Source organism: Danaus plexippus, chromosome 6 (genome assembly GCF_018135715.1).
Source record: "Danaus plexippus chromosome 6, MEX_DaPlex, whole genome shotgun sequence".
Lineage (NCBI taxonomy): Eukaryota > Metazoa > Arthropoda > Insecta > Lepidoptera > Nymphalidae > Danaus > Danaus plexippus.
In genome coordinates, this window is record NC_083540.1 from 1,718,083 (window position 1) to 1,743,686 (window position 25,604).

The 25,604-nt window shown below is 32.0% G+C and overlaps 1 protein-coding gene across 3 annotated transcripts in view; it reads right to left on the reverse strand.

The window, feature by feature from the left end:
- LOC116779178 (protein bunched, class 2/F/G isoform-like) overlaps positions 1–25,604 on the reverse strand; it is an 88,988-nt gene that overhangs the window by 60,282 nt on the left and 3,102 nt on the right. The gene's annotated exons all lie outside the window — the stretch shown is intronic.

A 25,604-nucleotide genomic window follows, 5' to 3' on the forward strand; every position in this document is an offset into this window, starting at 1 on the left:
CAAGCTTCTCTTTTTTAACAAAAGGTGGCGCTTTACATAACATTGTAAATTCACCCATATCAGACGCAGATTCAAACCTTTTCTCATACTTATTAAGAAGCACTTATGTCAGCAGTTCTTAATAAAATTAAACTAAAAGTCAAAACGTTGATTTTCCCGCATGACTAAAGATGTAACATAGAACTTTAAGTTAAAAATGTTTAAGCAAATACATAAGTTACGTAAATTAGGAAAAAAGATGCGCACAATATAAAATGAAATAAATACACGACGCAACTTTAACAAAAAAAATAAATAAAACGCAATTGATGTTACCAATAGTACCACTACTCAACGCTAGGTGGCGCTGGATAACCAATACTATACAATTATATGAAAGATGTAAGTAGTAATTTGGCAACAAACAACGGCACAAATATTAAAAAATGCAAAACAATTAAAACAAACATGATATATGAGTATTGTAGAGGCGGTAGTAGTAGAATGTGTCTGACGGTAAGTAGTGATAGCCTTGCCATAAACCTAGCTTGTAACCAACCCATGAGGATGGTCTGCCGCACTCGGAGACATCTTGACGGGAACATCGCTATATTAGTATGGCTTAACCTAACAGCATTCAAAGTTCATATCTGAATGATATTAAGACTTCGTTAGGAACAGGTTTTCATGACATCCATTCGCCCAAATCGAGTGTGATTTGATAGTCAGTCACATTACCAAGTCTTATAATAAGATCGTTAACCACAGACTAATATCGTAACAGATAGTTATAATGGCGTCAATTTATCTTATACTGTCAGTTGTTATATTTATTCCTATTTATATAATATTTTGATAAAGCGACTTTTATAATTGATCGTATACATTAGTATGATAAAACAATTGCCCGCTCACCGACGAATCTTTATGAAAACCAAAATGTTATCTATCCAGCTTTCTAGGGAGCTGTTTAAATATTTCACGACGTCCCTGCTATGACGCCTCGTCATTCTTTTGTCTCGTCAATGATTTTATCGTTCGGTTGGCGACACATTCAATGAGCGATTACTTAAAGAATATCAAGTTTAGAGCATTTCATATAGAAATATTGAATCGTACAATCAATTAGCCATTAATCGATTCAATGCAACGTCCGATTTGATATGATTTATTAAGGGGATCTATCTATATTGTCGTGAAATCGATTCGATTCGTCGGTGAGCGTCACAGTGACTCACAACGCTCGCCGCAGACTGCCATACTGTACCTGCAACAAAAGAGTGTTTGGTTAGTTGTTTTAATATTAGTTAGGCGTCATCCACTTCGACATGGTATAGAAGCGATGTTTTATACGAAATTGTTATCTTTACGCATTTACTCTGCGAGAGCAGGATGATCGTAACCCCGTTCACGAATACTTACTAGAACATCAGATGTGCCTTCTAATGTTCTGAACGGTGTTCGAGAAATTGTATACAGAAGTGAGAAATATTAAAGCGTAGTAATTTTTCTTTGATGCACTGGCTATAAAACACTGAAATGGTAAGTCTGAGGGGACTGTGAAAGCTTTGATCGACTTAACTTGTTTGCTCTAAATATGTTTGAAGTTGATTTTGTTGAGCATGGCTTTCGTGTATAAATGAACGTCAGAGAATTACGAGTTGTAGAAAATTAAACATTATAAATAATTCGTAACCGTCGTTTCCACAAATATAAGTATTATGTACGGTTTGCGTGTTTTAATTGAGTTTAAATTACTTTTATTTAATATTAACACTACTTAACAATAACACAATATTACGACAGGGCTTTATATTTTTCGTTGCTAATAAATTTCTTCAAATAGGCGTAGCACGACTATCCCTAATGGTTTACATAAGCGCTAATGTTCATTCCCCTAAAAGCCGAAAATCTGTTCGGCGAAGTCATATACGAATATATTGACATATCTCATTTATTTTCCTAACAAATCCCTATCATCAATGCCAGACTGAAACCTAAAAGTTCAGTTTAATTGAATTATAATGACAGCGATAAGCGAAGACATTCCACGACACGGAACGGTTAAGAACAAACATTCAGAAATATTTTTATGCAAACATGTTTACTGTGAATTTCACTGGATATATGGAAAATTTATAAACGTTGTAAGTAAATTTTTTTTTTAATTTTCGATCTAAATAACAATAATTTAATTGATAAAATAAGTTAAATTATTAAATTATGGGTGTGACTATGGGTAAATCGATCGCAGTCGTGATAACAAAATCAAAGTTTCAACGTCAATCTGTATTATAATAAATTAAAATATGTAATATAGAAGCCATTTGGTGGGTCACATTGGCCTAGCCCATCTGTATTACGACATGCGATAGATGGGTGAAAAAAATTTGGCGGTGTAAAAAAATTTCTCTCTAATATATTTTGGGACAACGAAAATCACCCGTCAGCGATTTTATATTCTGTTCCGTAAAATAATTTATAACTCTAGATATTGTATCTCCTGTAAAATCGATATTTTATCATTATTTTAACCAGTGAAGCGTTCTCAAGTTCCTGACACCTCTGACACGCAGTAAACACTTCCGATGTACATCATGAATATGTATAACAAATCTAAACTGATTAATAGCAATTAATTAACAATTGCTGTAGTAATATATTTCTTGATTAAACTAAACGTTTATTACGTAAAGTTGCAACGCATTTAATCCGTAGTACGGACGTTAGGAATGATCCGTGCGCATGCTTTCACGGCATGAGAGTGTATCGTACTATAATAATTAATGTACATGTATTATGTTAAATTATTATATCTATCAATATGCTGTTGAGAGACGAGACTTCAGCATTCCATGGATGCACCGTGCGGCTGTCGGGTCCATCGCGTTGCAAGAAGCTTTAAAATGTTATATGGTGAAAGTTTTAATTGTTACGTATAAATGGAAAGTGATAAAAAAATCAGAAATATATAATCCCTTTTACTTATAACAAATAATATAATAAATTAATTTTCATCGTAGTCTTGTTTATTTGATTTGGCCATTAATATGTTATATGAATAAATAAAATGAGATTTTAATTAGATCATTAAATAATTATTTCATAGATAAATAGTATGCGTATTTATCAGGTATATGAGTGGAAAAACGATTTAAGAATATATAATACGTACAATGTAATAAAAACTATTACAAACATTAAAACTGTTTAAATATAACCGATAAACCGTACGTGACGCACCACGCCGCGCCGGTTACAGCACCAGCTCGGTCCAGACGCTGAGGCACGACGTGGAGTGATTGCTCCCAATATAAACGTATTAGCAGTTAGACCGGCCTAGACTAATCAATACTATTTTAGACTGATAAATATTATATATACGGTGATCGTATAAATATACACAGATTTTAAGGTGTACGTGAAATTTTATAAGTATGTAGCACATGTATATAAAATGCATTGGAAAACGCGAGTTGAGTGAGTACATTGCGATGTTAATGTTAGATTGGTTACCCAAAGTGCAAAACATTAGAATATTTGACTTTTATATAGTATTACCCTTCATAGTTATACTTTGAACGTCCGTAGCCAGTCATTTATGTTTTTTAAGACACTTTAATATATTGCATACATACAGAATGTATAGGTTAGTTCAGCTCTATGATCCGAGAATAATGTTCTATACATTAACAGATACGATATAATTATATTGTCTTGTACTTTAACTCTTTAAGTACATGGGGTTTCAAACTGCGGGTGACAATTCAATTAGCTAGTACTCGACACGAAGGATGACCACGTTAAAAATATATACAGAGCACTAAGTTTTTACGAAGTTATACATTTAACAGATATAGTTGTTAATTTCTTTTACTTCATAAACAAAAAAAAATCATTTAAGAAATATATCAATAAAACTACAATTAAAATATTAGCTAATAAGAGACAAAAGTCTGATGACTTTGTATTAAGTAGCAATATATAAACATTCAATTTCCAACCAACCAACCAACCAGTGATATATCCAACGTGAATATACTAGCTTTATCAGATCTCAATTAAAGTGTGTTTTATGACAAATCTTTAACCTGATATTAATATGCATAATTGTTAATTTTACTATAGACGCTATTCACTACTAGAAGCTTGCGAGGGGACATCTATCCACTTAAATACCTAGAGAGAAATCCCTGCTGATATTTTAAAACTATTACGACTTCGTTTGAAGTCCGCCTTAAAGGTGATGCGTTATAAATATACATCATAATTGGTAGTATACAAAAAAAATAAAATAGAGTTCGTTCAAAGAACATAATTCTCAAAATACCTTTCATGTTATCATTATTTAATACTCAAACGATTTGGTAAGGTTTCCTTCAACGGTATATACAACTCAGTGTTAAATAATATGACATGAACTATTTACTACGTTGTATTAAGAAGATAACTTCTATTCTATAGTATACAGTAGCAGATAACATAACTTTAAACTGATATCAATTCTTATACCATAAGGATTTTGGAGTTCGATTTATTTATAGTTCAATGATGTATACGTAATCATAGAATTCAGAACAGATTCTTTTTATATTAGTTGATATAATAACATCATTAGTAATATAATTTTATAGTCGAAATATCATTATCATGAAGGAAACTTATTAACATAAAAATTGCTAAAACTTTACATCAATATCTTTTAAACACCGATAAAACTCTAAATCTATACAATATACTTGGAGTTAAAAATATTAAATTGAGATCATTAAGCAAATGGGTCGTACCGTGAAGTGCTGTGGGAAATGTTTCACTGCCAGATATGAAGGTATTTACTTCTAAAAACATAGAAATTATTGTATTATAAAACAGCAGATAATGATTTTTTAAATTAAATAAGATTTTAAGAACAAACATTTAAGATATATTAAGAACGACTGGACAGATTTTAATGAATTCTCTTGTATGCAAAATATTTCTAAGCTATTTTAAGATAGTGTATGGTAGACCGTCTTCCACTGAGGTTTATTTTCTTCTCGATGTTAATGAATATATTTAATTCCTTTTACTAGGTAAATTTTCTTTTAAAATTATCACACAGAACATATTATTGCTATTCTGTTGGCATTATTTCCTCATTATATATGTAAGGATGACATTCTTTAGGCCTTATGTATAAATATTTATAGATACAGAGAATCTCTTAAATTGGAATACGACCTTTACGTTATTTTCCTAACGAGTCATAAAATAGTGAGAAAAATATTATTTTTCACTTTAACATATACGACAAAAGGATAGACAAAAAGCCAATAAAAATAAATGTTTTTAACATATTCTATTTATATTTAAATATTATTCTTATATAAAATCACAGAAAAATAAAATAATTATTTAAAGCTGGAATGTGAGAGTTAGCCCCTTGATTATACAATTCAAATCAAATTCGTTAATCAGACCGAACGGCCTGTAAATAACATAACCATGTATTTCGCAAATTCACTGAAATCAAAAAAATAAATAAAACGAATAAAACCGATACTAAATTAGAAACACAGGAAACACGGTAACTACAGTCGGTAAGTTTTTGTCACGCGATTTTGATAGGTTCGGCTGTTCGTTAGCGGTTATTTCGCAATTTCGGCATTCAGCGGCACGAAGAAGCAATGATAAAACAAAGCGTCAAAAACAAACATTTTTGACCTCCGGCAGTACTTTTAGAAGACTGAAGGTAAAACAGCCCATGTGAGGGACAAAAATCGTGGAAGAAGACAACTTCTAACAAATGAGAAGATTTGTAAATGACTTTTTTTATATCAGGTCAGCGGCGAACAAGGGTTAGGCAAGTCTGATTTTGAGCAGTAAACGTAGCATAGCGTATCACTTGTAAATAAGCTTTCAAAATCCTATTTACTCCTCTCTTGAAGATCCACTTACTGTAAATAGTTCCTTGAGAAAACATCAGCGTTGAGTTTATTCCTAAAGCGAGAGTTTCTCTGAAGCCGCACAATATGCAACTATTAGAGAGCTAAGATGTCGGATTGGATTACCTGTCGATGGCCAGAAGGCAACAATAAAAGGTATCCGTTGGATCATGTCAATTAGTTCCATGGAACACCTCCCAGTGCACAAGCAGTAAAACGCTCACAGGGAGCAAGATCTCTCCTTAAATTTAATGCTTCACTACCTTCCTCAGAACACAGGGTCACTGAAAATTTTCACAGCTCATTTTTGAACGGATTCAAAGATTCTAATTTTAATCCGGATGCACTATAGCACGGATGACAACAGTGTGCCTTGTGATTTATCATCAAAGGGTGATGGACGTCCTCAGTAGCGTGACCAGGAAGCAGGTTTCCAATGATGATCATGATGTTTACATTGTTAAAAGTTTCATTATACTGAAAATTTAAAGCGTCTAGGAAATTGCACTGTTTATGCTGGTTCTTCATTCTTTACCAATTTTAATTTATTACCGACACGTTGGTGAAACTTTCAGTTAATATATAAATAAATTCCGAGCAACTGAATTCATAATACAGTACAAAATTTATATATCCCAGACCAATATCAAATATCAATTTTATTGGACACAAACGCAGAGACATTTTATGAATATGCGATTCAATAAAATAAGACCAATAATAAATAACGATGAATTCTATAAAAATAGTGTGGGAACTGTTTATATCGTCAATATATTATAAATTGATTTTGTTAATTAATTCGATATTTAATATTATCTCAGACATCTCTGAACGATGCTTCTAGATTTAATCTAGTGGTCGGATAGCTATTAATTCAGTATATCCTTGTACGGCTTGAACGTATATATTTATTGCAGTGGTTGACAAGTCGACATTCTGGTACAATATCTACTTCATGTTTTCGTGATGCCTTACTATAGGTTTGCGATTTCATAATTTACAAATTATAAACATGATAGTGATATATATAACTAACGCATTTGTATGCCTGAATCTTTGTTTGTATTTGCGTAATCTTTATTGAAAGGATACGGAAGGGTATTCGCCTATAGTATAAAAGCCTTGATAATTCCGATTACACATACATATTTATGTTTGTGGGTGAATTCAATTTAGGTTTCTGGTGTTGTTAAATAAAAAACATCCATGGTATCAAACTTGGATGGGCATACATTTTTATGCAAGATATATTAAATTAACATTATCCATAACAGCATGTATAGGCGCTTACTTTTTATCAACAAGACTGTGGTGTACGAAATAATTAAAATTTATTAAACGAAGGAAACGTTTATAGTGTTAAATATATTTTAATTATCATTAATGCATAACATAATTAATTATGTAGTTAATTTTTTATTACGAGTATAATAGGTCGTGTCAAATGGTTTATTGAAAATGTCAATTAAATAGTATTACTCTCACAGCTTCTCTGCTATAATCGTTAGAAATGTAGAATTCACTTAATTTCTCTGTACCAATAAATAAAATGTAATAGTCTGTATGTAATTACAAATTAACAGCTTCTCAGCAAGTTCATATGCAATAAAAGTAGTTTTAATCTAATTTCTGAAGCGTTTGGACGCATTTTGAAACGTTTTTCAATTGCCGGAAGTGAGGTCATAAAGACGAACTTAAACATATTTTTAACTGATATTAAAAAGGAGAAAGATCTTAAATCGACTCTATCATAAGCTACTATTTCATAAATTATTGGCTGATTTTCAAATATATATTTTTTTAAATCGACATTGCATTCTTCTAAAGTAATCCCACCGTCATTAAAGCAGAATCTAACCATGGGATCTTTAAGGAATCGAATGCAACCTTACAAAAATGATGCTAGTATTTCTTAGGGGACTTAATATACGCGCAAAGTCCCGGTCAACAGCTAGTTTAAAAATAAAATAATTAATATTAAATAAACGCTTAGAATTGAGTCATAAAACGACAATTCTATTAAAAGGCTGTACTTTTATACGTCGTTTTGTTTTTTATACAAAACTAATTCCTAGAGCCAACTTTTAAAATCAAGCAGCAGTTTTAGACGACGTTTCATCATATTCTGTCTCATTGTAAGGTTTGCTGTTATTAATTATAATAATAGGAGTATATTTAAGTAGCATACATAGATGAATTACATTGGACAAGAACTATGATATCTAACATTGGACAAGAACTATGTATCCAATATTACAGCATATACTATTGAAAAAGCAACCAGGCCTGTTGAAAACTACTCGTACGGACTGCGCCTAAGAATAAGTAATTACATTTATACTGCTCAAATTTCAATGGATTTTTTTATTGAATGAAATTTGGCGTCGAAAATGTTACGGTCTGGAACAACGTAACAGCTTCTTATCCCGGAGAGAACATAATAAGGCCAGATTCATTCGTAGAGGGAAATGGTGCTTGACACTTGTGCAAAGTAAAGGGTTTCCCCCATGTACAAAAAGTACCTCAAGCAATTGTGAGGATTATTTCTTTGATAAACAGAAATATTATCATTAATTAATATTGATTCAAGTGATCATCTCTTGATAATTTATAAACACAAAAGATAATCTTAACTTTTTTTATTCAAAATTGCAGAGTTCTTAACTATGAATTACTTTTACTTATCTGCTATATGGAAATGAATAGGATTAAGATCTTTGAGGAGGATATCAAAGGAGGAAATAGCTTTCTTAGAGGCGAAACTTTTATGTCTAGTGATGTTTTAAGATCTCATCGAAGATGAACGAGATTAACGTTTCACCGCAACAAATGTTTACTTACTATAATGTAGTATATCACTTATAATGTAGTAAATACAGTTTACTATAAACCTATACTCGATTCAAAGAAAGTTTAATATACAAGCGTTTCCTTTGAATTATTTTTCAATATAAAAATAATTTTCGTAATATATAAGTCATCAGTCGTCACAACCTGTTTTAAAAGATATGAAACAGTTGGTTCCAAGTAAATTCGCAATAAGCTGAACAATTTCCAAATAACAAATTATGAAGCAATATCATACTGTTCTTACTTTGTAAACACAAAATATAAACACAGAGCCTTCATTATACAGAGCAAACAGCGTGTTAGACAATTTGAAATAGTCGTAATTAGACGGAAATTCTTCTTAGGAAATAATTCATGCAATGATTATTTCGATATATTATAATAATGATTTAAATATATCAAAATCTGTTTTATATTTGTATGAACTGGAATAATATTAACTATTACCTGGATCATAACGGAGAATATATGTTGAAATTAAGATTAAAAATAAAAATTCTTATTAATGACATGAAATAGTTTTTATAACACTAATTAGTATAATCAAATGCTGTCTAATGTCTGTGTATAATTCACTTGAAAAATTTTTTTTTAATTAAAAGTCAAAATTCAAGCGGATCTCATATATGTAAAATATATAAGGAAAATATACATATTTCATTGCTTATAACTAAATAGTTTTAACATAATTAAAATTAATTGTAATCATGTTTAGAGTTTTGATTTGTGTACTAGAAATAATGCCTAATAGTTATGATAACGAGTTTCCAACACTTTGATGACCGTGATCATTTTGTCCTCAAGGAACATGCCAAAATGACGGACTATATTGAATTTTACGCTGCTAGGAAGTAATTAATAATATACAAGTGTAAAGGAAACTTATATTTTCGGATTGCTGAGTGTTATTTTATTATTTTTAAATGAGAACTCTCGTCTCGTCTGCCAGTGATCACGGTTGCTGCAAAGTAACCGAAACATCGGGAGTACGTAGTTTTAAAACATAATAAAATATTAGTTTCATTTAAATGAATGCCACCATTAATATTACCACTACCGTATCCCTGTATTCAAAAGACTTTAATTTTAAACATCTTAGTAAACTTCGGGATCATCTAACAAAAGATAAAAGCATTAAATGAATGAGGAAAAAAACATATTAACTCTCATTTTATTCTTGTTCAGAAAACGCCATAAGTGTATAGCGTCGTTTATTATAATTATGGAAATTGTCTGTGTAACCTATATATATTATAAAAAAATTATATTGAGCACAAATTAAAATATATAACGAATTTGATAAATTTTTAAAGAATCTCATACACATACATCAAATCAGTTACTAAAATCGGTAATACTTAAGGTTATACACAAAATATATGATCACAAAAATTCAAATTGAATTTATAGACAGAAAAAAAAAGGTATATACATATCAATGTACGTATATCGCATAAATAATTAATTTTAAAAGTCATTACCAATCAATCTTATGAGATCTCAGGTCAAATGTATCTAGAACAATTTTGACCGCAGCAAAATGCCGACACTACTCGCTGCCAAGATGGAACATAACAACAAATCAATACGCAGGAAGATATCGCTTTACTTTTTATGCCGCTTTATTTTGCCACACAAATGCGATTGACATTACGTTGATATATTCAAATTATTTATCGATTGAAATTTGCGAAACAAAAACATCTGTTTGTCGCAAACAAGGCATGAACATCATCTGCTTTGATAAATTGTCTAAGACCAAAACGTCCGCGTCACACCGATCATATCAAACGTTAATCCTTTCAAACGCATATATATCGCATTAATCGAGTAACCTTTCCCTGTTCCACGTGTTATTATTTCAATAATAATTAGCCGGGTGACGTGTCTCGTAAACGCCAGCGAGACGCCACTGACACAGAGCGCCGTCGGATATAACTAGAATATGATCAATGCCAAGTATTATTTTTATTTTCTGTACAAGAGGGACACGCAAATGGGCGTACATCTGACATACGTCATACCACGCGACGTTGTTGAGAGGAAATTTATGATTTATCAACTAGCGTTTAGTAGAAATGTTCGTACAAGCCGGAAGTTACGAGATAAAGGAGAAAAGGAAATTTACATTTACTATATGCTAGGGGTGTCATAGTGCATAGTGTATCTCGGTTTGATGACCGTTCCGATAGATAAGTACTGAATTAAAGATGTATTTATTTTTTCATATTTTCAATTTCTTTAACTACACGGATATATAGAATGAAAATTTTAAGAAATCATGACATTCAATAACAGGCATTATATTATAAATACAAATATATGATATCAATTGTTGAAATATTTTGTAATTGCAGCAATTCAATATGTCCAAACCTTTAAAAAGATACGTTCGCTTGAAACCAAATGCCTGAGATATAAATATTTACAAACTGTATCATGGAAAGTAAAGGAAGTTGTCGTTTAAAAAATGTAGACACGTGCCAATTGGGTCAGTGATGTTACCGTGCTGCTAAGAGTACTGTATGCCACGTTTGAAAATCAACAAAATTAACTACGAAGATTTTTTCAAATGTATCAGCTAACATAACGAACGTTGAGATAGTAAAAGTCGAAGACATGTAGCAACTGTAACTAACACTGAACTCGAAGCTGAACGAGCAGTTCATCTCGTGTTTCACTGAGTTAATGTTAATGTTCCATTCAAGTGCAAGACGTGAGAAAATACAAAAATAAACACGCTCAGAAGAGAAGATAAATTTCATTTACATCACTTACGCGATACCTCCAGCTTTATCTTTACATTTTCTATATTAACTTTCTTCAGTTAGTTTACTCTATAATAAATCCTTCGAAAGCCCATAAATCTTAAACGAAAAGGAACATGATTTATTCTAACCAAACTACGATAAGCTCTTTCATAGAATCTAATTTTGTACAACCAAAATTGAAAGGCTACAAAAATAGATCAAGAGAAAATGTACGACAAATTTTTACGTCAAGACAAAGATTGTATAATTTAAGTTTTTGGACAACTGTACGAAGAATATATGTATACAAGAAACATGTACTTATAATAAAAATAACTCACAGAAAAATGTTTATCCGACTGACAAGTAAGAAGTCATCACTGGTACAATTACTGCACAATACTTTATAGTCATTAACAGCCGAAGAAAGTAGACATCTGGTAGACGGAACGCAACGACTTGACCAGAGACTCGGTTAACTGAACACAAGGTCTGCATCCAACCAGCAGGCGTTCGAACAACTAACCATTATATATTAATATGCGCCAGTTTTGTTATGTAAAGTGAACAACGTACCAAACAAAACTAAAGCAATCATGTTTGTTGTTCAAGTATGATGTATACTGGTTAGAATCGATTATTGGCCGTCAGGGGCGTGGTTCGCGACATGATTAATTAAATGAGAAGAAAAAGGCTGACGAAACTTTCTCTAATGGCGCAAGGTATAGTTATGTATCTGCAGTGCGACATCTCACATCGATCTGAGATGTCTGGATTCTGGAAATAGGCTTGCTCCTTAATATTAACCGAAAGAGAAAAATATGAATGCGACTTTCGCGTTATTCTTTACCAGTTGAAAAATAAACGTGTTACGATACCTAAATCGTAAACCATAAATTGAGGATTAATAAGGCACTTATGTATTTGTATTAGAAAATTATCACAAGGAAAATCTGTTATTTATAATAATCATATATTTTAAGAATCTGAAATATAATTCAACCTAAGACAGAAAATACTTTCACATGTTTGTAAAACTTTTGTATGTCAGCAAGCAGTTATTATTACATTGTAACCATACACATGTCTTAATTCATTTCAACGCCCACTCAACTGAAAACCAGAACAAAGTTCATTGACATAAGGAGTGAAACCCATTCATCAAGACCACAGTTAGTTTCGTAGTAAGCCAAAGTGATTGTCATAGACAATGGGGTTAGGGTGACGGGGGTCGATGACGTCATTGTAAAAGAAAGATATCGGGTCATCGGAGCGAACGTGTCAGCCAATTAAGGCTGACTGCTCGTCCGGGCGGTTCGATCACAATGAGTTCATTATACTTGTGATAGCGATAGCGGAGCAGGGAGGCACCGCGGCCAGCCGGCCCGGGAAACGGCCGCAGACGAGCCGCAGACGGTGATGACGTCACGCAGCAACCAGCCAATTGGGACAACGGTACTAACGGACCGTTTACGTGTTAATAGGAATATATCACGCTTTCATAACCTATACGTGTTTTAACCCTTTCGCCGTCGGGGGCAGTCGAGCGTGTATTTTGGATAGGGGTCATGCGAATTTTTATTATATCCGTTAAAAAAGTAAATCATATATAAATCTATAAGCATTATATGAAGTAGAAAAAAACCAAGACCTCTATAAATATTACGTGAATTCGTGGCACTATAAACGTATATTGATGTGATAACTCGTGTCAATAAACTGTACGGCTACATTAATTAAACATATAATATATTAGAACACACGACATTTTATTACCATGAACCAAAATTAACATTATGAATTCAATGAAGAGCTCTTCCTAATTTTCTTAAAAAATATGTCTTAAAATTTTAATATTAAAGGTATGAATACGTAGTCGCAAATAACTACGCATGTCGTATGGTTGACGGCCTTGTGGAAAAAAATTTAACAGTGGCGAGTCTAGAATGCCATTGAAACGCGTAGATCGTCAAGGTCACGGAGTCAACGTACAGGACGCTGGCTGTCTCCGGCACATTAAAATATATATGAATAATAATTATTACGGCACGAGGACCTTTAAAGGCCACGCTGCCAATGAAAGTTGTAACGCTCCAAGATTTTAAAACTTAGAAAGGCCATACGGAACACATCTGCCTCGAGAATTTCTTTGTATGATAATGTTCACGTTGCTACAATAAAACCAACAATAATGGCATTCAGGTAAGTACACTGGCACCGACGCTAACCCACGCCAAGATGCTTTTAACTATTTATAAATTAATGACAGCTTTTGTGAGCCGTTTGGAGCCTCGTATCTACGTACAATATGATACAACTTTCATGATTGATCATTTTAATAGTTGTAAAAATTTAACGTTTAACATTATCATCGACTATACTAATATTTATCGTTTCTACATGATTTATCCCACACTTCGATAGTACTGTCAGTATAATTCACGAGTCGGGATTCAGAAGGAAGGTATTTGCATCTAGAAAATATTCGTTATAATATATGCAATGTTGAGTGCCTTAGTCACTGCATGAGTCTCAATGAGATATGATTACCACGGCATGCTTGAAGGCGGTGTGGACGAGCAGCTCTTTCCAGAAATTTATTTTCGATATTACAAGAGTTTTTTTTACTTTACTATTGACGCTTAAGTTCTATATATCTTTTTTTTGCACACAATAAGTTCCTTATAATTTTAATATTTTATAAAATAGAGAACAATTTTCATAACTATTGCAATAATTACAAATTTTATACACTTCAAGTGGCTACAATCCGCTACAAGCTAGCTAGCCATATTAAAAAGTGCAAGTTACCCTCATGTGTGTATTCCAAGCGAACATTCAGCTCAAAGGCTCCACAGTAATGAGTTACGGTATACATGAAATTTTAAAATTTCTTGGAATTCATTCAAATAAGTTCGCTTGTTATTATAATAAGTAGAGAAAATTGTTCTCAGACCGAGACTAATGTTATATAAACTTTTATCTGGAACATGCCATGCAATCATCATCTATATGTAAGAATATACCCAAATAATATTATTGTACACAGATACTAGTTTTTTAAAAGAGCAATCAATCTTCAATACAAATCTCGTTTGGAGATACATTAATTCTCATATATTATTTTTAATTTAATCAGTATATTACGTTGTATAACCCGATAAAATTTACTTTAACTAAGATCCTATAGAGGCTTTTCTTTGTTAGGACAGAAAGTCTTTTATAAATGTACACTGACGTAATGACATTTCTTTAAATTCGCAATGTTTATACAGATAGGTCTGGCCTACAGCCAATGCTTTTTAATCGGTCTAAATTCATTGAGAAATGCTTTATTGACCAACGGGCGCGGATCGGCAGAGACGACCTCTAGAAGGTCACGGCACCTCAAATATTCTATTGAAGAATGTATTTTGGGTTACGTAACCAATATAAAAAAATGCTTTTAAAAATCTACATACACCAAAAGCAAAAGCAATATAAATAGAGACCGCGTCTGTCTAGACTCAAATTGAAAAGTTGAAAGTAGGAAATAAATCGACACGATTTATGTGCATTGGTTTAAGAGACATTTTAGGTTTGAGATTGCATTTATATTTTATACTTAGGCTTGTGATACAAAAATTACAGCTTTAGATTGCTTTATATCATATAATATCCCTTAATTAGGCTTGAAATATATTTTTCATACGCTTTGTCCTAATGATTTTACCTAAGTTGATCGCAAGCCCCGATGTTTGCCAGTTAATGTTACGTCAGAATCATTTCCGAGATCGTATTAAATAAACTAAAAATATTCTTTGTATTAGACATTTTATACTTCATAGTTATACAATAACACAAAGTCTTTATACTTCGCATATAATACGTTAACGAATTATATTAAGAGATTACAATTAGACACTTACATTTTATTTATATAGATATAGATGTAAGTACAGACAGTACTAATAATATTAAGTAAGGAAACCTGTCATGTTATTGTACGAAAAGGTCATTAGACACCAAAAATATAAAATATGTATACATACATATTAAAAACTACTACGTCATTCACCAAATAGAAAAGAAGACTAATGCTAAAAACGTTAAAGAAATTTAAAAAATTACAGAGAGTAAAAAATAAAGTCAACATAACAATCAATAAGTTTAGTTAGTGCAAGAAAAAAAAAACTGAAGGCGTATACAAAAATTGAAAAGAGAAAGTGTTTGTTAGAAATAATAATGGGTAATAAAATTGAAAGCGTGGTTATAAAATATAGCAAATCAGTTTAATAGTCGTTAAGAACTGCTGGCATCCATCACTCTCAGAATAGTCGAAGCTTTTTTTTTAGTTGGGTTGTCTGCATGATTTATTATAGAAGAATTAATATATGAAAGTGTGTCTTGCTGTGAAAGAAAAACATATCTTATAGGCAGTAAAGTGTATAATTAAAACACTTATACATACGTACATGTTTAGATAATTTCAAAATATTTACTCTATCATTCAACTGTTATTCTATATGGAAGATCACAAAATGAAAGCGTCGTGGAAGTAGTAAATCATGCGGTAGCATATGCTGAGAGTAAACTTACTTATTTATTGCACCACCATGCTTGGAAGACGGGTATTCAATATTGCATCGTAAATGCCTTTACGACAATAAACCTAATGTCAAATCATTCAGCACTTTAATGAAAATTTACACCAATAGCCATAGAAACAATAAGGCACAGCCATGAACTGTTAGATTATAAATTTACAAGTTAATATAATTATATAACAACAATGATTTCAGGTCATACAGTTAAGTTAAAATTGGTGCTAAACGAGATAAGAGCATTACGAAATAAAAACTAATACGCAGAAATACAAAGGTTTTAATCATAGTTAGTTAATGATCGTGCGTGCGTCGGTATTGCGCCCACTGACCTCAGAGCGTACGAGATAAACGCTATTTCGAGCGTTGTGATAAATACAAATACGTCAAATGTTTTAGATACCAAATAAGAGGCGCCGGAGGAGACCATAGCGGACCTAGCGCGAAACATTAAAACATACAAAATTAGCTAATGCTAACATTACGACACCTACCAATTAACACTGATCCTGTCAATAAACGCTATTTCACTTGTATACATTTGTTGTACAAATAGATTAATAATACAGTATGTCTTAATAATGAATACCTAGTCTATAAAGTACAAATAAAATTCGATTCTAATTTGTGTATTTGGCAGATACACGAAATATTTTTAAATACCGGTTTTTTTTAGCGTCAAATAACTATCAAATAGATTTTAACAGCTGTCCATCGCATATTTTTCTTTAGTGAATACTTCTTGCTTATATTAAAAACGTATTTAGACACACACAATGATAAAATACAAAGAAAATGATATTACACCTACCCAAACATTACATAAGATACAATTGTAACTTTTCGAAACTTTAATATGAATAAATATTTTTAAAACTGAGTTGTGAGGGGATATAGAGTTTGCATTTATAATAAATGAATAAAAGAAATAAAGATCTCGCCATCAATCAAAACCTCGATAACAATAGCCGGAAGGATAGACGGATTATTTTTTTTATAAATTATGATAATTTATAAAAAAAAAAAACTGTCCTTCTAATGCATGTAGCATTAAATCTGTTAGCGGAATTTGAATAAAGGCGATGGGCAGAACAGCCAGCCTCAATCAGTATCCGCATCAGCTGACCGTGTACCATCATATCCGTAATGTATTCGGCAAACTTTAATATGCAGATCGCAATTTAAATTTATAGATGGATGCCTTGTTTACAATTGATTTCCGATTTCCATTCCAATTCAATTTCATAACAATACGCTAGGATTAAAAACACAATTTTTATATCACACGGTGCCAAAAAAGTTTAATTGCACGGTGGTTTCAGGAAAGCACAACACAATTTTTTCCATTTTAGCTTCATAAAATGAGAAAAAAAAAATATTTGTTTAGCTTTATTTTTATAAATTCATGAATTCCTTTATATGTCTATCAAAGAATAATTAAAATATTTGTAGTTTCATACCTTGGTACGGTTAAAACTAATATGACAAAGCAAAAGCTAACATCCTGGTACCAAATGTAAAGGGCTTAAAGTGGAAGAAAATTCGGAACGAAAATAGTCTGTTAAGGAATTACTAATAATATACAACGAATAGCCCCATGCTCTGATCGTCGGTCTGTAATTGCGCATCTTCTTAATATGTAATAGATGTATAGATTCTCAAATCCTTTAGGGAGAAAGCTTTTTCGGTAGCTCTAATGTATTAACTTAAAAATATGACCTTTTTACATCTTCACGAGACGAAGTTAAGATATTTATTAAGCCAACTATTGAATTATCCCTCTATTAATGAATCAAACTTACAATTTCACGTAAATTTCATGATATAAACAATAACGTAAAGATACTCTGTAAAGATGGCAGGACAAATAACCGTTAAAAATTCTTTTTGCAAATAAATAATTAAAGTACTTTAGTGTGGTGGCAATCAAAACAATTAATAAAAAACAATTAAAGTCATTAGTGTCTAAAAATAATAAGGTATCTTTGTTCTCTAGCTTAGTATATATGAAATAGAAATATATATATTTTAATTAATTTGCCCTTTCTGAACATGATTATCAAATCTACAGCAACTACACAGTATTATCGTTTTGTAAAACAACGGTGACATTCATAAAATCTGCTTTATTTCTTCTTATGCCTCATCAGAGGAAACTATTATACCCTAGTCTAAAAAAAACCTTTGAATCCATGACAGTGATATAACTTCGCATGCATTGCCTAATACGAAATTAGGTTTCTCTCGAAATAAATAACGTATTACAAAATTAATTTTATAAATAATAAGAAATTAGGAATAAATTTATATCTGTCTTTGGCATCGTAACTCTCAAAGGGATCGACAGATTACGATTTGTTTTTTTTTTTTCATTTGACAGCCGGTTTTCTTGCAATGGTTTTATCTACGTATGGTTAATATAGGTCCAGCAGAGAAAGAGCAGTATCTCTATTCCAAGATAATCTAAGACATTTTAGGCCTACGATTACCCGATAGTGTGCTTCACGTGTGCTATTAATCGTTGAATTTCATTTAAATGTGTTAGGGGTTCTCACAAATTTAGCCTTTATTTACATTATCACTTACATAAGTTAGAGGGATCGCGTGTAAATAAATAATAAGATTTTTTTTGAAACAATTTAATTTAATTCAAATGTATGTTCTTTAAGGGCACAATCAAGTTTTTTTTTACACCATTTTCATTATTTATTTAAGAAATCTGTGCAACATCATGTTCTTTATTGAGGGAAGCTCTTGGTTTTAAATTACCGATCGTCATAAATGCAGACGTAAGCTGTAATTTGTCAGGCATAATAAAATCATTTTGAAAATAAAAATTTGCTGTGAATGCCAAGAAAGCGAAAATTCATATTTGTACTTTCTAACGTTAAGAGCGTCATGGATATGATGTGTTTTGTATTTATAAAGAAATCTAATAGAATCCCCAACTCACACACAGTTATTAAACGAAGAAAATTATTAATAGACGATTATTATATCATAAAGGATATACGTACATCTTGTTAAATAATTTAAGAATTGTGCTTCCAAATAACATACTCTGTTTTAATTAAAATAAAATTTAAATAATCAGTTTTTTTTTTTTCATTAATTACGAAAACGAATCTTAATTCCTGAGAGGAATAGCGCACTGATTCAACTGAATGATATGTTACTTCTGAGCTCAATACCAAACTTTAATACCATTAGAAAGTGGTAGATTCGGCTGAGGGGGCGATGACCGGCACTGCTCACAAGACCCGCCCTGTAATTGCGGAACGAGCAATATCGTACCAACATTATAATAGATAAACCACTTTACATTTCCTCAACATAATTAACAATTATTTTCCATAGTCACATTAATTAATAAATACATAACGTACGATAAAAATATTCATCCGAAATATTTAACAAAATCAATTTATTTGATATCAAACGTCAAAATTATTGAATGAACATAAATCATTATGATTTAATTAAGTAAAGTGGCGATATTGAGGTTGGGCCTGGTATTGGTGATGTATAGTTTATTAGAACTGAAACATTTCTAATCCAAGACAAATGGCCTGTCAGACCGACATAGACGACTAGCAAAAAATTCGATCAGGAAATTACGCTGGATTCGCCATATATAAAAGAACAAAAGCTAGAGACGCGGTGAGAGTGAAACTGCGTTTTTTTTCTTCTATTTATAGACGGACATTTAAAAACAGGCAGATCAGCTAATTATAATGGAATACTATTAAAACTAAGGAAGCTGCTTCACTACCCGAAGAACTGCAATTTTAATCTTCGGCTTGCTAAGTATATATAATAAAACCTCACATAAAAAGTAATGGCTAGAAATAGAAACTTTCACAGTAATACAAAAATGACACAATCACAAAAACTATTGAGCGATATCATTTCAGGACAGTTTGATAAATATTTTGAAATTCTATTCGATTTTCAAACAAAATAGTAAAATATACAACAGGCAAAGTCTCTTCTAGGTTTTGTTTGAGACATTTAACAAAACAACTATAGAACAGGAACAGATTCCGTCGGTCAGATAATTTTTACGTAATTTCGTATAGATAATAAAAATATCAATGTAATAATAAGCTATCAGGAATGAGCGGTGCTTTTTGCGTGGTACGAGCTGGTGCGGTACCGTGACCTTGGCTTGTTTATTATATGAATCCGACTAATCGATTAAAGAACTCTTGTTTCGTAAACACAATACGTGCGTGACTACGGCACCGAGTTATTATATACAAGATCAACAACAAACTACAATAGTTTAAGACTTAATGATATTAGAATTGGCGTTGTGCTTCCCACGACACGAATAACAAGGAAAGTTGATGCGGTCAAATTTTCAGACGTTAAATTGCATCTTGTTTCTAACATTTCTCTATAGCGAGGTAGACTTGTGAAATACAAGCCACTTACCGCTACTTACAACAAATTAATGTGTAGTTTTAACATTTATATAAAATCGTCATGTTTTAAGTTAACTTGATAATGAAGTTCCTAGCACCTTATCGTAATAAACGACAGCTATTGTAGTAGCGTATCATATGTCTTTTAGCTTAAGATTACGATTTTTTATAATGTTCTAATTGCCACAGAAATATTTTATAAAAATCTTTTTATAATTTTTATCAGAATGAGGATACATTCATCTTAACAGCAATACGCTTGAACTGTTATTCGTAAGGACTATTAAATAATATAATCTGAATTCTGAAAACCGTGTCAGTACAGAATTTGAATTGCACATTTTGCATGAGCGAGGCCAGAGTGGCATCCGCCGGCTCAGCGATTCATGTAAATTTGTATTGATTGCAAATAGGTTCAGATCTCATCTCTCATAAGAATCGACACACAGATGTTGTACATCTGTCGAGGTTGAGGACATGACAAAAGTAGTCCAAATCTAATGATACTTAGTGAAAGAGCTAGAATAAAATATACATCGAAATATCTAAAAATGGAGTCGTGAAAGATATTTTATATTGCTGCAGAGAGAAAACCACTCACTGCTCTAATAAGTTGGGAATATTCCTTCATTTAATAATATTTAAATCTCCTTCATGGCTTTATGTACATTTATAATAATTTTACTAGCTGCTTTTGACAAACGTCTGCACTAATTCATTAATTTTTCACTTGTAAGCACCGTCTTAATATGACACCAAATTTATAATATTATTAAAGTATTTGTACGGATTCCCTTTCTAATAGGGTCACAGACACAGGTGACCTATAACATTACAGCGCGAATTAATGTCACAGCAATTTCGGTGTTACTTCAGCTCTAGCCAGCTACAAATAAGAGTGGCGAGTGATGCCAATGAACTTCACTCATAGCCGGGAAAGCAAACGCAGCCTCGTGCAACTGGGTCATTCCAATATTGGAACCGAACGAATATTAATATACGATTGTACACAAATTATTAATCATAACAACGTATACACTTAACTAATTAAGATTAAATCTTTTATACGTTCCCAATTAGAAAGTCCAATGCAAATAAAAGCACAAAGCGTATCCGCTCTATCTTCCCACGTCCATTAATTTTGTGATCGAGAAATAGGATAAAATCGCATTGAGCCGCATTTATTTAGATAGACTTGGGTGTTCTTATGGTCTAATTGAATGTTTCGCTGTGTAGTGTACATGCTAATAGTGAGTTTTTCATTACATTGGCAGTATGCCATAATACATTTCCGGCAAGCGCCGGTCGTGGTTTCGTTCTGGCGACGCCTGAATTGCAAGTGGACGCGGCTGCATCATGCGTCATCTAATGCAACAACGATTTCTATGGCTTCTACGTCACAGCTATAACCTTACAACGTAATTCAAACACACGAAATCTTTTACAATTTGAATCTAGAGAAATCCAAAGGAACCAGACTTTGGAGAGCTATCAATTACATTGCAAGGCGTGATAAATGGTTTTTATCTGTACAAACTTTATCAATATGAAACTAGAACTGGACTGCGTCCGCAGCTTATCAGCCACCTACGCTTTCCACTGCATTATACGACTTAAACACATACATTCATCGCAGACGAATAAGTAGCTACCAACGACGTTATACGTATTATAGTTACTCACAATAGATTTGATAGACAGACTCGCAAAGTTATATTTATAGTATAATTAGCTCGGAGTATTTATATTTGGTTTATAATAATGAATTTCCTCTGTTTCAGCGTTTGTACAGAGATAAAGGATATTATTAGAATCGTTGCAGAGGTCAATACAACTCGATCCAGTTTCCAATGGCTCTGTTATACTCATTATTGCAACTCTATTATTGGATTAATGAACCTTAGTTGTATTATTGGCATGAGAGACGTTTGATAACGGAAATTACGCTATTGTGGGTTGTAGAGGCTATTCTTAAAACGTATCACAATAGGGACTGTCTGTTTAAAATGTTTATGTTAGCTATGATCACATATTATTTATAAGAAAAATCATTGCTCATGGAAAAATATAAATCCTTTTGTAATTGCTTTAAAAATATTGACGCGTAACTCGGGTATATTGACTGATAATGGGTTTACGCTATCAGTTAACGAAATGATATATAAATTTATTGGAATTTAACACAATCGTGATTATATTGTGATTGTATGGTTTAACACCGGCTTGTTATATTACTTGTGTATATTGAAATGTTGTTTGTACTTGCAATATGTTTAACGACTCCAGACAGTTATTAAACTGTGAGCTATAATTGTTTCTCTTTAAAATTATACCATTTGAAAATTATATATTAGTATCATGATTTTGTACTAACAAAGCTGTTCGTCGTCATATAATAAGTGAGGTTCTAAAAAAGTTTCGGAATTCACAGATAATTCGTACATTAACGAGGTGATTAAGAAAGAGAAATTAGGACCTTGTTTGTTGAACTTCATTTGAAATACCTAAAGTATAAATAATATGAAAAAAAAATATTGATAACACGATTCTTATATAATTCACATTGAGCATTCTATTCTCCCAAAATGATAAGGAGTAATGTGTGATCAAAACAAAAACCGTAAATTTGTATTAACATTTTGATAGTTTAGACAATACAGTAACGGAACAAATCTTTGAGCATCAGTCAATCAATTGACAATATAAATTACTTATTCATTTACAAAATCTTTAGCCACTTCGATTAATAATGATGCTAGGAGGGACGGTGTGGAAAAGTTATGTTTCGGATGTTAAAACGTAAAAAAAAGGTTCTTAAATGGGCATTCGTTACTACTTGTAAAAAATTTAAGTTTTTTTTACTACGTAATGATATTCCGTGGATCAATAAATATTATTTAAAGAAAAACTATAGTGTAAAACTATAAACTACATCGCGCCTACAGATGATACAGATAACCTGTTATTCAGCGTAGTATATTTCGGTGATTAATTCTAATTCAATGCCAATATTACTATAGTAAGTTAAGAGGAAGACTTGAATTTGGCGATTTTCGATTTCCAATATCAAAAACATTTGAGGGACACACAATACCTTATTTATGACAACGCCAGTGTGCAGACGTACGTCAAGTTGATTAACTTATTTACTTCAACTAAGTTTTACCCAAAAAAAAGTAGGTAATAAAAACCAAACTGTCATCATTACAGCAGAATAAAGCCGAATATTCTATACATTATTGTTAACTTAATGCTCTAATAAATTTATCTGGCTCTGACTTTTGAAATGTAACTTTTGCTTTAACAAAAAAAAACTGAACGACTATTTGGGAACACGCTTGTCTAGCAAATACAATCCGTGACAAAAAGTTTTGTATTGAATTCAAAATATAATTTGTATTTAGTGAGCGCTTTATTTGACAATACATTGAATAGAGCTCCGGAGGCAATTTGTGCATCTACTTTCACCGATATAAGCACGCCAATAGATTGCATGAACCAGTAGAAACTATTTGCGGGGAATCATTAAACATTCTAGTAATTGAATGATGACAAATAAAAATAATGACAAGTGTCATTAAACTACTATCGTATACATTAATGAGTTTAACACGCACTTGAACTGCTACGATTGAGAAAATATAATACACGTATAGAAATATAATAACATTTTATTACAGTTAAAGAATTGAATGAAATGTTTTAAAAACGAAGACAATGTTTCCACAAAAGACGATAGTACCATTTTATTTTTTGCATCAATGCACGACTCATACGTTACGCGTTATTACAGTGATTCCGTGAACGTTTAAGTTCAAAAACACGTTTAGACAATAGGCTATTGGAAAAAGTCGAGGAATTTTTCAGATAGGTATATATTTACACCAATCACATCGATTCAAATGTCCACAATTCTAGCGGCGGAACGCAAAATTATAATGGTGTCAAAAAAAAGAATCAAATTGGGTATCTATAAGAGAATCTTGAACTTGTTACTCGGTAAGATAAAGTGTTGCATGAATCGATAATCACAATCAAAGTGGCAATATCACGTTTCGCGTCCTTCCTATCTCTACTCGATTACCGACGACGGTAACGCTGAGCCGGCGCCAGCTGAGACTCCCTTCCATTGTGATTCCGTGCTGGGAATACTCGCAAATTCATTAACATGACAAACATGCAACACCCAGGCGAGATACATATAAGAATATAGGAGACCTGCCGCACATCCGACGTAAACCTAAAGTTTGAACGTTAATTTGGATCGTGCGACGAGTACAGCGAAACTTGGTATCATCGAATGAGTTTTTTACTCGGTGATTCGGATGCGTCGCGTGTGAGTCACCGCGGCCGGCATACCGTTGGGAACCATGCACCGTGTCAGCTACCTATTTATGTCGCAGGACGAAGCGCAAATAAACAGCATCAAAGGGAAGCCGGATTCCGTTTGCCGGTCCGACCAGCAAGCAACTAAACTAAAACGACAACCATTGTCTACAGATGAGTTATTTTCGCAAATAGATAGGTTTTGTTATAGCTGAAGCTGTTGCCATGCTGGAGCCTAGCATGTAGCAACCGTGCGGAAATTTTAAAACGGACGCATCAGATGGCTCAGTCATCAATATAATTGAAAAGGAGAGTTATTCTATTCACACTCAATGGAAAAAATGATTGACTGGTCTCTAGAGAGATTAACAAATCACAAATAAGCAAATCATAAATCTAATCTATAAAACAATTAGAAAAAGACTCACTTTCAAATTCCATGATGAAATATACAACAATAATGTAATTTTGAAAACAATAAAACTTCTTCTATCAATTTATATTTTTTAAAGACCTACTCAATATATTATAAAAATACAAGTAAAACAATGTTAAATTCCATCACTTCCATGACATACAAATATACATAGAAAAAAAGAATTAACTTCAAAGAGTCCTCGTCTAACCCTATGTACACTGAATAAAAGTATTTTAATACCATATATGTAGTCTACAGGTAAATATTTCCATTTTGTGAGTACAGATAGATGTTGCAATGTGTTTGTATGGTAAAGTAAAAGGCAAGAAAAAATAATAATTAAC